A 15,468-nucleotide genomic window follows, 5' to 3' on the forward strand; every position below is an offset into this window, starting at 1 on the left:
TGCACTGCGCCGGCCGCCTACTCACGCAGCGCCGGCTGCGTCACCTCTGCCCGGCGCTGCGCCCCTCTTGACAAACAACACTTATGCTGTCAAAATAAGTTTACTGTATTCCTAGTTATACTCAATAAAACGTTTTAAACATTGCCTTAACACTTTTTTTGTACACACAAACCACAAAAAAACCATCAATTATACTTAAACATGAGAGGATCAACGTATTTTGTCAATGGGACAAAAAAGTCCCATGCCGCGGTTTTGGTGGGGTTGGAAAGTTCAGCGGTTCAAGTGTTAAGATTTTCAATGACCTTTTTCATGTGTACTTCCTAATAAATATCTCTTAATCTTCTTCAGAGACACTATGTTTTAATGGATAATTTATTGGTACCATTTTTCACTTTTAAAACTCTGAGTTGTTCGTATAAATTTTTAAAGAATTGGATAGGATTATTGATATTTGAAATTTTATTGGTAATATGAATACTTTGAAAAGATGAAAATGAAAAACTAACTAAACCCTCTCCAACGGTGTTTTTATTATTCCCGATTCTCAAATCCCCTTTCTACCTGTTTTCAGATTGTGGACCTTCTACACCCTCCAAACCCTATCCAACATCTTTTGTCTTTCATTGCGGTCCTCCATAGCCCAAAATTCCCATCTCTAACTCCCCTTCATAATGGCCAGACGTTGCCGAAATTTATTTATTTTCTCAGATGTATTTTTACTTTTTATCCAGTTTCCTCACTCTTGACAATATTTCAGATTCCGTGCTTCCTTGAATATTTTTCACTCTCCAGTGGTTCTATTCCTGCTTCTCAAGAGGAAATGTTGGCAAATAAGATGGAAGAAAGCCTTCAGCCGTCACTTTATCCCGCCCTCACAAATCCAATCTGCCGAAACATTCTATGCGTCATCCCTTCCCTTTTCCCGATGTCCAATTAACATAAGCGTCTTATCCCTCACAGCTGATTTACTCTTACAAAAAGATTCATTTTTTTACTTTCTCTCCTATTCTTCTATTCTACTTCTTACGTTAATATTTTCCATCACGTTTGACGCCAAACAGTTAAAACTTCGTTTCTTATGCATTGTAAAAAAAGGTTCATTGTCTTTTCTGCAATATAGAAGTGGTAAGGATTTTTTTACTGCTCCTAAACATGAAAGAAATTAACTTTGAAGGTGTAAGGCCGGACGTGAGAGATAATATTGATTCGGCTGATGGTCTTGAGAATTGCATGACAATTAATTTTAGAAATCAGTATTTTTTCATTTTTATTTAATTTTGATATTGGTTACAACCCATACTTAATATTTAAGACCCCTTTAACAATTCACGCCTGTGTTGTAATTATTGTTTGATCCAGTACATTAATTCTCGAATCTTGCTGTATATATTATATATTCTTTAGTTGCTACGCATATCTGATGCGTATACTTCATTTTTAGCATCAATTGCAACAAAAAATTTGGCAGATTAACATCCTTCAAAATTTATCAGAGAAAACTATTCTTATAACTACGCTAAACTATGTTTAAAAAATATTACAAGTGGGTCGACCGCACAAAAAAATGTAAGGTGAGTTACATTCTATAAATAATTTAATTTAAAACTTTTTTTGGTTGTCTAGTCCTGCGGTGCTACGAAACATTTAAAAATACTTCGTAATTAGATGTGGATAATTCGCGCAGTTAGCCAAAAACTAATGCAATAAGGGAGCCATTAGATTTATACTCCATATTAAACTGCTAACTGCATAACTGCTAAATTTACACTGTGGTAATGAAGTGGGGATTTACGTTCTATTATGTTTTCGGAATGAACGTGCGAAATAAAGATACAAATGCAGGCATGATGAAGTTTATTTTTCTTGATCTCTATTTTTAACGCTGATTAGTGTCTTGAGCTATAAGCCTTGAAGAATTTAAAGTCAAATGTTTGAAGTGTATAAGTGTTTATTATACACCAATATTATTATTATTTCGGGTTTTTTATACACCTTAATCAGGTTATTTTATTAAATTGGATTTGTTTTGCCCAAACATATCATTCATTTAAAAAAGCCCTGATGAAGGTGCATAAATATACCAAAACGTCGGCAAAAATTTTCATTTGTATTCTTCAATACCTATACTCCAAGACACTAATCAACGTAATGATGAAGCACTAACGTAACCCAAAGTTGCCAGAATCGTTTTAAAATATTTACTAATCCTAACAGCATCCTATATATCCCTTTCTTCTTATTTCAAACCCTTTCTTCTCTCTTTCACTCCGGAAATCGCCCCTCTTATCTCTTCCAACACCCTACGGAGCTTTTTTCTCTTCTCACAGTACCGGACTCCCTCGCAAATTTCATATCGCAAATGGCTCAGCCGGAATAAATGGGATCTGGCGACCCCTTTTCTCCATCCCTCACAGGACAATTCACACCTACATTCCCTTTGCAGACCCCCATTCCACGTGGCACATCAGGGGGCACTCACTCGCTCAATCAAAAATAAGCAGGAATGATATATTTTTTCGTTGGAAGGCGATTTTATCCTGTCCGCTTTCCAACCCTCCTTTACACAATCTGTTATACGACCCTCGTCGCCTTTTTCCGATGAATTCCTGCTGCGCCACCTGTGACCTACATCAAGATCTTCCCTTTGCTTCAGGTACAGAGACCTCATCTACATTTTTTTGTACTCCTACTCGTAGTGTGAAAAAGGAAGCGTACATCCGGTACTCCATTAAAGCTGAGAGAAATCGGTGTGCATTTGTTTCCTTGAACGTGTAGGAGTGCGAGTCGGAACGGTTAATATAATTCGTTTGATGATTTATGACTGATTGCTTGTCAATTGCTGCGCATCTGGCCTAGTCTCTCACCTTTGTCTTTACGGGGAAAATCTGTTTCTCCAAGCGTTCCTTTTGCCTTCTTGCCCCGTGGATTATACCCCAGGGGCGCAGCTAGTAAGTGAGGCTAGTGGGAGTTTTGGACACCACAAAAAATCGGGGGTTTGAGAGGTTTGGCGTACCCACCAGGTTATACAGGAGGTGTGAAACCCCTTCCCCAGAAATTTTTTAGAGAAGTGGTTCAAAATGAAGTGTTTTACGGCTTTCCGAGGGATATTTTATTAATAATGAAACTATTCTATAAGTAATATTAATCCAATTACATAAAATGGATTTCACTTTGAATGAAAATTTAGCTTTGTTTTTCCACATAAATATTTATTTGATTACGACCATGGTTTCGACGCATTGCTCAGGCCTGAGGAAGACGCAGTGCGTCGAAACTACGATCGTGATCGAATAAATATTTATGTGGAAAAACAAAATGGTGACGGCAAAAAACAATTGGTGACGGCCATTGGTTTATCTGGCTAAATCTCTTTTTTTGGCAGTGTAAAGGATTGTTTTTAGTTCTATAAATGTTTAGTAACTATGTTTATCACCTTATAATTGTTGTGAGTTGGCATTTTATTGAAATTAATCAGAGGTAAGGTAATTAAATCACTTATCACAAACCTTCACACATTAATTCACGCGTAACTTATGGAAAATGCACTCTTTATCATCTCCAATAACTCCCTTAATGCTGCTATTTCGAACTAATCCTACGCTATTTCCGTCTGTAACTCTGTTTTACCTTGAAGAAAGCCGGCTTATCTCTCCACTTCACCCTCCTTCTCAGTCATGCCACGACGCATGGAATGAATTAAATCTTTCCGCACCAGACTTTGTTCTCCTAGGTGAGCTGTGTACGAAGGCAGTATAACCACATTGGCTATTACAAATGATGACTCGCTTGTACGGTGCAGCGCGGGAGGCCAACGAAGCCTTTTGTAGTCAACGGTTCCTACTTGAAAGAATTAAAGCGGTCAGTCCGTATTTATTCCATGACGCAAGGAAGCTTGTGGTTTCTTACTTGGTATCCCCCGTTGTAGGAGGTAGGTTCACCGTCATATGTACACCACTCCTGGTCCTACTCTTCAGCTCTAGCTACGCGTAAGATAGTGTTCCCTTCTGTCCGATGACATGTCGATTTATAACCTCTATTTCCGTTGAATTTTAGGCCCGAGTGAGTGAGTAATATTAATGATAGCAAATAAACTCTTAATTTTATGTGTATAGTTTACCAATTTCTCTGGATAAAAAGGCGCTGAGGCATTACAATTGGTTGATTATCTGCATTTATTCGTAGTATACTATTTTGATTAAAGATTTCATGCAACAGACAATGGGTTGGATACCTCACACTAGTGCATGGCCCCTAATGTAAAAATCCAAGCAAAAAAGTGAAATAAAGCGAGAAAATGCTGAACTTCCGGTTCGTTAGCTAATACTCTTATTGAGTTGTTTTCTTGATTCAATGGTTTAAAAAAACGGCACTTCGGTAATAACAGGGAATACTTCCAAATTTCTCTAAAGCGCATAAACGTACGTTAATACGTGATGCCAAAACGGCTCAATCTCTGGGAATGCCACTGCTTATCTCTGAGAATATTTTAAGTTTAAGTAATTACCTTTATATTGAAGCGGAAGGACTATCGGATGAAGTATCAAAATCATGGAAAAGCTTAATATGCCTTTAATCTCCTTTGCATGGAGGACATTTAAGAATGGCTACTCTAGTGGTTACTGCTACCTTTATTGAGGTTTTACTGTCAATATTTTTGGAATATTATCCAACTAGGGATCATTTTGTAGAATCCCGAGCCTCAAAGAGGAGACAATTGTTCTTTATTCAAGGAAGCCTTTGACGCTGCGCTTGACGGCGTCAGAAAATTAAAATGGGCTTTAAAAATAGCGCATTGAGCGGTACCATGTGTAGCGGGGAAAAAAATTAGAGAATGGAATGATGGATGGCATTGGCGCGAGTTGAAAAAAATACCGCGAGATGGCAGTCTATTCTGGGTGGGTGAGGGTTGGATTCTAGAGACGTCATTGAAATCCGCGACGTAGGCTTTACCACTCCACGTGCTTGCGAAAAGCCCCCTCTTTGGCCGTCAAGCTCATACATCATGTCCTCCGAATTATACATGATGGAGATTAATTTTCAAAATGAAAGAGCCAAAAAAGTGATAAGAATATCTATCTGAAAATTTATATATTTTTTCAATGAAGTAATGGAGATTTTTGGGAAATGGAAATGCTAGCTTTAAAAAAGAAGCGCAATATTCACCAGGCCCAGTTCATTTCCTTATACAGTTTTATTTGTAAGTAATATTTTAATATAGTGGGAGTTCTGTATGCACAATTTCATGATGCTCTAATGTGTACATAGTCATTGGTTTGTATGTTAAACTTCAGATGCGCTTAAATTAAGAGGAATAATATAATTTTATTAGCTACTACGAATTAAATATATCTCAGAGGTTTTTTCCTAATATTAATATCATCTATACTTATATGCCTCTGCATCTCTTTTATTAGGCTACAAACTAACTACTAGCGATTTTGTATGCGCTTCGATTTTATTTTATATTTCAAGCCCCGCTGAGTTTACCTGCCATATTGGCTCCTGGCGAGATTCTATGTCAAAATGCCCATGCAGTAACCATATTTAATATGCTTTGGGTTGATCTTTGAAGTTATGTGGATTTTATGAAGTCGGTATAAAGTTAGGATGGGATGCTAAAGTTCGTAATTCTATAATGGAAATTCATAATGAGAAAGACGGCTGGAATAATTCTTAAAGGTATCTTAATCAGTACGATACCTAAACTATTAGTTTCAGACGCATAAAATGCCTATGATTGCCTCAATTCTTCCCTATCTCACTTTCATATCCCTCTTCATTGAAATTATCTTACTCTGCTGACCGTGTCTGAGGCTTTTTGTGCAATCGTAACCGACTGGAAATCACGAATTCACAATGATGTTAGAATATATAAACCATTTTCATCATCGTGAAGTCTCTTTCTTGATGTTGCAAAAGGTAGACCTTTTTTTGTCTAACTGCAAAACATTCCACGTTAATCTAAATTTTGCCAATCTACACTAAATTTCTTCAAGTTCAGAAAGCCTAAGGGAAGTGAGTTTCTGTATGCACGTCATGTAAGTCGTGATACTCAGACTTCTTGTGATTATTTTACATTTCATTGTTGCAGTGGAAATGCCATTCCAATAATTTTCTAAATTGATTTAGGCTACTACAATTAAGCGGTGTACATCTCTTTTATCAAGTAATTATTGCGGTCATTTGAAAATTCCCATGTGCTTTGACTTTATTTTTACATTTCAAGACCTGGTTAGATAAGTTACCGCCCTGGCGATAGTATTTGACAAGATGAATATTGGGTCAAATTTTGATGAGCTTTCCGCAATTTTTCACAGATATCGAGTGACATAAGGGCGTTTGATGCTGATTTCATCATTTACCCGTTAACGCCTAGCGGTACCAAATGGTACCAGCTGGTAGTGCAGCTCTACGCGTAATTTCTTTTTTCGATTATCATAATTTCTTAGAGTTTTAAATTGATAAGAATGTTTTGATAACATTTTTCCTAAAAGTTTGCTATTTCAAAGCTGTAATAAACGCATTTACAGCCGTTAGAAAATTGAGAATTATCAACCAGTAAAAAAAAAACGGAATTTTTAGTGCAAGCATTTCGATTTTCTTTACTTACACCTTATGTACTGAAAATACAGAGGTTTTATTATCTAATTATGATTATTACTATTACATGTATATCTCATATAAAGTATGGTTATTTGGTGTGAGCCTAATATTTGGGATATATATATATATATTTTTTTTTTTAATATCACGAGATGTGGGTCAAATGTAAATATTATTTATTTTTTCAAACTTTGCCTACGTTTCGGACATTATATTTGTCCATCCTCAGGGCTATAAAAACGATAATGTATGATACAAAATTAGTTAAATACAGGCAATTTTACAGTTGTTATACATTAAAATACATGGAAATACATATTCAAAATTTACCTTTAAGTCTGATGTTGTTTTTATTTATTTACAATTTGGTTGCTTGGATTTCTTTCTTTGTTGGTTATGTCATTTATTAAATTATGATAAATTTTGCTAAGGTAAGTAATGTCTGTTCTTTTATTGCAGCTTTTTTTATTTCTGGATGTGTGGTACATTTCTTTGAATAATAAGGGGTCGTGAAGTATAAAGTTTGAATATTTGGGATGTTGTGATGGAAAACATTTTGGTGGTAGTATATGGTACCGCTAGGCGTAACTATTAGTGGTAAAAGAATAAATTTTGCGCCTAATGAATCAGAATTTCATTGAAATTTAGATAAATTATTACCACAAAAATCGCAGAAACTTTTAATTAAGGCGTTATCGGGTTAATGACGTCTCAATCCCTCTAACGGTATCCTAACTCAAATGCTGCACCATGTTATCACGCGTTCTAGTCCTAGAGCGTGTGACTTGAAATCGAGAGGGCAGCTTCTCGTGCTTACATCCCAGGAGTGTATTGAGGGAGGCTTCCATTGATCTTCCACATACTCCTGACAATGAGGCTTTCTTGATCATTCCGGGAGTGTGTGATCAGGGACTCGAAGCATTCCGTGTCTCTCCTATTGTGAACCTGCGTTTTGAACCTCTGAGGGCTTTGGCATTGAAGCGTATGCGATGGGATCACGGCCTTTGTACCCTCACATGTACAATTCACCTGTCGTGCTCACTGGCTATGCCTCCCTTTGCTGAATGACTATTTCATGGGCGTAGCACATGTCCCCTTGGATTACAGGCATCTTAAATTCCACCATTCAATATTTCTATTGATTAATTGAAGTAATGCTTGAATCACAATGAAAAGATCAGTATTTAAAATGATTAATTCGACTATTGAGTAAAATATAGAGGTTGGTCGAATAGCATTTCTCTTGAGTTCGAATATTTAATTATTTTCCGAATACCTCCCTGGAATGTCACATACTGCATTACTGAATGCTGAATATGTATTTTTCCACCAATTTTAAATATAAAGGACTGTTTTCTTAGTATACAATTTATATTACACAATTACTTACCCCAATTCTTTTTTACAGAGCGCGACCCGGGTTCCGATGAATTATCATCGACTTCAGGCGCAAGTTATAATCTGTTTATGTTATTATTTTTACCTAGTTACCTGATGAATTTTAAAACGGACGCCAGGGGGGTTGTGTTTGAATCGCTCGTAATAATTCCACTCACTCACCATCACGAGCGGTCCATTACGAGTGCTCACCAACACGAAGGGTAATTGGTGTGTTTGAAACTTTTCGTCTCGAAGTCTTATTGGAGCCTTCGTAATGAGATGGATCACGAGTGGTGGTTGTGGCAACGTTGTAATTTCCTTCATTTGTTTACGAATTCGTCAGTAGCGCGGTGTAAATTAAAGTAAACAAAGGCGTAAATATGAAGTTATCGCTGAGCAGAAATATATGCTTCGGCAATTCATTCTGAAGGTACACTATATAAAATGAAACGTATTGCGACATTAATGATTAATTCATTATTAATAAACCATTAAGCGTATTAGTTATTTATATTTACGTTACATTAGCCTCTTATTCTTCCATATCTGATCCATATTTTTCGGTAAATGATCGTTTTCTTATAAAGTAATTATTTTTTACAGAGTGATTAGCTTAAATGAAACGTAAAAATAACTACTTACACAAAAATAGAAAAATATGTTGCATCGTATATGTTGCTGAGAAACTATGTTTCCATAAATTGCCATTTAAGAATCTCATAACATTTGTTGTGATTAATAAATTTTCCCTCAGCGTTGGCAAGATTTGAAATCTGCCGCTAAAGTAGCGTGTTACAATCGCGAGGGCACCCAGACTGGGAGTGGAGCCCTTAAATTTAGTGAGCTTAATCATATTAAAAAACGTATGATAGCACTGATAGGGAAGAATGCGACACACGGGCATGAAGACTTGCAGGAAATACTAATCATTTTCGATATTGAGGTAATACTAACATTAGCGTAGCAGACCCCAAGTGTAGCTAAGTTGAGTATGTCACAAAATAGAATCATTGGTTATTTCAGCAACAGGTAGATAAAGAAAAACTAGTGAATTTGTGGACTCAAGTGATCTTTCTTCCTTTGACCCGACCCCATCAACCTCAAAATCTCCTTCCACATCTACTAAGAGTGTTTCAACACTTATTTCCACTTCTAATCCACTTTCCATAATTATTCAGACCCTCTCAATTACTAATCCCCACTCAAGCTCACTCACTTCCTCCTCAAATCAAACTACCACACCAAGCACCATTGTTTCAATTCTCCCCATACAAAAAAATCTGTGCTGTGGCTGTACTAAAGCTGCACTGTAACTGTGCTAAAAGGGCTGTACTGTGACTCTACTTAAACTGCACTCGAATTGAAACATCACAGTACGGTTATAGCACGGTCAGAGTGCAGTTGCCATAGCACAGTCACAGTGGAGTTGTCATAGCACAGTCGCAGTACAGTTGCCTTAGCGCAGTCATAGTGCAGTTGCCATAGCACAGCCACAGTGCAGCTGCCATAGCACAGTTTTTACTGTAATACTCTTTCCATGAATCAATAATTGAGTCTTGATGTGGCTATTACATTCCCTGAACATCTTATTGAAAACAAGAAGCAGAATTAAATCAATATAGGCCAATTAGCAGAGATATATAGTTCCCTTTTTAGGTGTTTGAAGATTGGTTGCCTGATCCAATCAGAAAACCGCAAAGAGATAACAGTGGCCAAAACGACTACACTCATTCGAATGTTGACTAGTCTAAGGAAAGATAAACCACATTCCTAACAGACACTCACTGAATTTGTTACGTTCCATTTCCTTAATATGAACAAAGTTTATGGTACTAAAAATATTGCTATCGAAGCACTTAGGTTCTATGAGAAAAATTGACAAATCCTATTCTGCACATCAACGGGCACTCAACATAAAAACCATCAAAATTTACTTCAGTGCTATTTGTCTAGTTGCCACAAATATCTATGCCCACCTCGATAGTTTTTGTTGATGAAATTTCAGTACTAACGCCGTGGAGCACAATAAATGACAATAAGATATGAAAATAAAGAAATTTATTAAATACAAATATACTCATGATTATAAACATAAAAATGAAAGTCTTGTTAAGGCATGGCCGCTCAATTCATTTGCCTCTTTGGCTTCCTTCCTGAAATTAAAAGGAAATCACATTACATACTGATATCTAATAAAGTGTTACGTCAAAATTTGACTGTTTAGGTTTGTCTGAATTTAATTTTAGAAAGTTGAGTACTTACCCCCAGCAGCAGAGTATAAATAAAGATGTCTTCTTTCAACTCTCTCGTGCTTCGCAAGGAGTAGATTGCGAGTCGTCGGAATCAATCGTGGAAAGTTGATTCATCGCGAACCACACGGATTTCAGCAAAATCGACGATATCACTTCACCAGCAAGAAAAATTCCCGGCTAAGTAGCTAATTTTGATGTAATTGAAGTAAAGTTCACTTCTTCACGTTCTTAGCGTCGATCTTACATCGACGCATCCATCGTACAGCGTAGAATTCAGAGCACGTAAACAAGTAATGTTACAACCCGTTCAACACCAATGCTGTCCAACAAAGATGGCTGAGTATCGGCGGAAGTTGTTCTTTTGACCATGCTTTACCAAAATAATAAGCAAGCTGGAGCTATGTATAGCCGCGGTAATGTCAACATAAATTTTTATATAATTTACGCATTCATATTCTCATGTAAATGATAGTTGATCGTAATATGAAATAATATAGGAAATACTTTCTCCCGTCAATGACTAGTTTAAGTCCAGCCCTGTCACAGTGCTGTTTGAGCCATAGTACAGTTCCAGTCATGTCACCCAGCCCAGTCACAGCCCACTTTTAGCCACAGTACACTTCCAGTCATGTTTTCTAGCCCTGTCACAGTCCAGTTTGAGCTATAGTACAGTTCCAGTCCAGTTACCCAGCCCAGTCACAGTCTAGTTTGAGCCATAGTACAGCTCCAGTCATGTTACCCAGCCCAGTCACAGTGCAGTCTGAGCTCTAGCACAGTTCAAGCACAGTGATCCAGCACTGTTACAGTACAGTTGTTCTCGAATTCTAGCTGCCATAGTACAGTCTAGTACAGAAAAGTGTACTGTGACTGTGCTAAACACAGAGTTTAGTCCAGTTACAGTGCAGATTTAGTGCAGTCACAGCACAGATTTTTTTGTATGGGTCAAGACGAGGCGGACGACTCTAAAGCAAGTCTTGCATAATATCCCATGAGGAAAAGCTTATACAGCCTGTATGTGCAGTAAAATGGCCCAACTTATGTAGCCATTTCCTCTTGGGATTTTAGCCTGAAATTAGCTCTGAGCTCTAATTTAGTGTTTGTGTGAACTTTCCAGCCTATTGTTTTTCATTGAGAGTTATTCTGTACCATAAGTATTACTACTTATGTGCTGAATCCACTTTCCATAACCTAACACTCATACATGTTTCTATCCCCCTGCGCATTTTAATCAACTTTAATTATGCCTAGCACAAAAATTAATGCTGGAAGATAGGAGCAATGAGAGAAATGCCCATTTTTTCGAAGTTCAAGATGAAAAAAATTCCAGTAATGAAAAGAAAATTAGAAGATGAATAGGAATGGAGGGAGGTTTAAGATGTGAAAAAGATAAAATAGAATTTGATCTACATAGGGGATCAGTATCCAATAAGACCTGCAAGAATATCCTCAAAGCAATGCATATATACTTCATGCCCAATTCTAATTTCTTGTAATTAAATAGGGGAAGAAACACACCATAATTGTTACAAAAAATTTACACTCCTATTAAAAAAAATTCTATAGCCTCTTGCTTAATCCTATTGGTTCAATCTACGACTCATCTTGGTTTCTAAAGGATGTTGTTATAAAATTAATGCTATTCTAATCCATTAGCTTTGTCACTATTATAGGTGAACATTTAAATTTATCTTATACAAGGTCAAGGTTATATAAAAAATAGTATCAGTAACATGCATCTTGGCATTGAATTGTCTTTATTTTCAAAGGAAAGTACAACACACAGTATTGTTGATGCACTGCAATAGAAATAACGTTTTTTAAGGAGTTGGTATACATCACATTCATGGATCAATTAATGTAAAGTTGAGAAAGTACAGCATATCATAGAAACATTAAATGTTGTATGCCATAATGGATTTATTATTGAATATTGAGTATTAACAACCATTATGGAAGGAAAACCTATGATCCTCATTAATCACTTTCATAAAAGACAAATAATGCAAGCAATCATCAAATTTATGAGTAATTCCATTCCCATTGGCAGAAAGTAATCTCCGCTGCATACCATTGTGGACATACCTACACCTAAGTAGGGAAACCAAATAGAAAATGAAGCAGAAATGGTATAAACTGAGGAAAAGTAAGAAAAAGTAGCAGTTGAAGGAGTAAAAACATTGCTTTTACCACATGGTGATTAATTTTGTCTACCATGGTCTCATTACAGCTAACTATTTTAAAGGTCTCACCTTGAATATGTTACACTGTAACGAAACCATGGTCAGGCACAATAAATCACCACATGGAATTAATAAAGTTTTTATTTATTCATCTCCTATGATAAAGCATTTCCACCGAGTTACACCCACTACTATTAACTATAGTAAATAAACCTAGACCACACATGAAAGACTGTCATTCAGACTCCTGCTTACTGTACAGTGGGTGTGCCTTGGGAGGCTCAGTATGAAGAGGTCCAAAAAAAAATGTTTCAGCACATTTGAAGAGAAAAATTGGCTTGGACACCAAAACTGTTGGTATTGAAAACCAATGTTTGTTGGAGAACCCTAAAAATTGATTTAACTGTTTGGATTAGTTTTAGATTTTGAAAGATTGGAAGATGGGTTAAGTGAAACAAGGTACCTACATACCAAGCTTGTTGTGATAAAAAGTCACCAAGGAGTCAAGCAGTTTATCCTGCAATCTGAAGGCCTGGTTACACGGTACATAAACACATAGTTAATGGGTGAAATCATGAACGATTTTGGTGGAACAGAACATATACAAATGCATGAACCACATTAGAACAGGTTCTATTTTCTGTTCCTGCATTCACACAAGTCTGGTGGTTATACAGTGCATTTTCATGTCCATTCACGCATTCAATCATTTAAGCATTAACTTGTGCATGTTAATGTATCATGTAACCAGGCCTTTACAGATGGTAGACTTCCTAGTAGATCTGAGAATTATTATTTATACAAAGATTGGTATTCTGAGAAAAATGCACACCAGAGTATTTCCATTGAAATAATTCGTCAACCAAACAACCACTGAACAGCATCCTTTGGATTAGTATTTTAAATGTTATGATTTAGTAGGGGTTGTCCAGAAGCTTCACCCAAATTTGAACCTGGGAGAATCTGGTTGAGTCAATCTGAAAAATTAAAAATACAACAGTAACAGAAAAGCAAAATATCAAAACCTTCAGATTAAAAAATTGAACAGAAACCATTAAAATCAAAGCAAGGTAAGATGAGTCAAAATAATCTTATTCTAACATGCCACCTAAGGCTATTCATAGCTACTTGAGGATCTATTGCTTTGGGGATATATTGCTATAGAACATAGCAGATATGCATGGTTTCAATTTGTATAATCATGGATATATAATAATTATATTCTATTTCGGAAAACCAGTTAGGTAAGTCAATGTAAGAAGCTCATTAGGCTACTCATTGACACTTAAAATATCATTCAGCAGATAATGGGTTACAATGTAAATTTCTAAAAAGTAATTGACCCTAGTTGCTTCAAAATAAAATATTATTAAATCACATGAACTCACCACTTGCATATTAATCAAATGATATATGTTATAATTTAAATAATCCCTTTCCTTTAACACTACATGATTTTTTTGGAGATGCCACCAAGGCAATGTTGAGTTCCATCTATTACTTTGATTTTCATAGGGAATACATACATCACATATAACCAGTAAAAACCAACCACTTAATGCATGACGCATACATACTTGCCTAAGAAATATAGCATTCAGTCTACTGCGTTCACTATTCACGGATGTTCATAAATTTTTAAACCAAGTTAGTATATACCTACGCCAGCGCTATGATATTGAATTTGGGCTATGGTCCACGGTAACCCATCGTTAAATAGATAGTCATTTATAGTTTTTGTCACCTCTTCCACACTCCGGCACAAAAAGCTTCTCTCCATGTTCATATATGCATCATAAGCTATGTATGACACTTATTGTCCAACAGCATTGACGGTAAGAGATGCCAATACCTGTAATGAAATGAGTGTTTATCTTGAGGCAAAGTTGAGCATTTGTCGACACACACGGTTACATGCGCGAGTGAGAAACAACCTTAATGTATTTTCATGGTTATCTATTCGGCTATTTTAAGTTAGAGGTAAGCTAATATGTAATGAGGCCCATGTTACACAATTAAATACAAGATACCAATACTCGGAATTAGTAACATGTGTTTGTGCAATAAAACTATAGTAATGAACGTCCCGTCTACATAAACTAATGACCGAGGATATTTTTTGCAAAACTACCGTTCTAATACGAAAGATCAAAGCCAAGCTTGAAGAACAATAAATAAACTTATCCTAAAATAGCGAAATACGGTAACGGAAGGACATAAGCACTGTTAAAACACTTTTAAACGAATTATTTAGGATGAACGGTAAAACAATTCAATTGCACTTATCGAGTCTGAGTAAATAATCATTCCAGCAAGGCACAATTTGCTTATCAACAACCAGAAGTCGGCTCTCCACCACATATCACTCCCTGCAGAAATGTTGAGAAAACAACAAGTGAACGTATTTATATTGTACGCGCTTTGCGTACGGCAGTATTTGTTTTGGGGGGAAATTCAAATACACCAATTTAAAATTAATGTTAATATGCCAGCACATCGCTTTTCGGAGTTCCTTATTACCTTTCTTTACATGAAACATGATCTTTTTTTAATGATTTCTTAAACTTTCGCACTCCAACTTAGCAGAATAATGTTCTGAATTTATTAACATATTGCAAGTTAGAACAGCGGTAATAAAGTTAGGCTTATTCGCGGTTTCACATCTTATTTAACGTTGGATCACCATCATAAATCGCTGTAAAATTTTTATGAATAAAAAAATATATATTCATGCATGAAACTTGTGTACTTACTTTGTTTACATTACTTACAGCTGATGCCCGTGAAGCTTCGGAGATGTATGGCGTCAATCAGATTTTGGGTTCAGCGTTCATTGAGGCGAAAAAGGTTTCTGAATTCCTTCTCACTCAGTTCAATGGCGTCTCCTCTTCTCCTGAAATTACGCTGTGTTCTCTCCGCAGTTAAATCCTCGTCGCCAAAATTCTCATGCGCGTACATTAACATCATGAAATCCGCCATGTTGTTTACTTGGTATCCATCGTAGTCAATCCTTCGTAATCATCCCGACCGATAGCTACCGAGTCAGATAA

At 36.3% G+C, this 15,468-nt stretch overlaps 1 protein-coding gene and 1 long non-coding RNA gene across 4 annotated transcripts in view; one reads left to right on the forward strand and one right to left on the reverse strand.

Moving 5' to 3' along the window:
• LOC124165661 (lachesin-like) overlaps positions 1-15,468 on the forward strand; it is a 472,126-nt gene that overhangs the window by 299,765 nt on the left and 156,893 nt on the right. The gene's annotated exons all lie outside the window — the stretch shown is intronic.
• LOC124165662 lies at positions 11,976-14,155 on the reverse strand. Its single transcript, XR_006866279.1, has 2 exons — positions 13,360-14,155; positions 11,976-12,326 (listed from the first exon to the last, which is right to left on the reverse strand). It is a non-coding gene; the product is annotated as an uncharacterized LOC124165662 (long non-coding RNA).

Source organism: Ischnura elegans, chromosome 9, assembly GCF_921293095.1.
Source record: "Ischnura elegans chromosome 9, ioIscEleg1.1, whole genome shotgun sequence".
In the NCBI taxonomy this organism is placed as follows: Eukaryota; Metazoa; Arthropoda; class Insecta; order Odonata; family Coenagrionidae; genus Ischnura; species Ischnura elegans.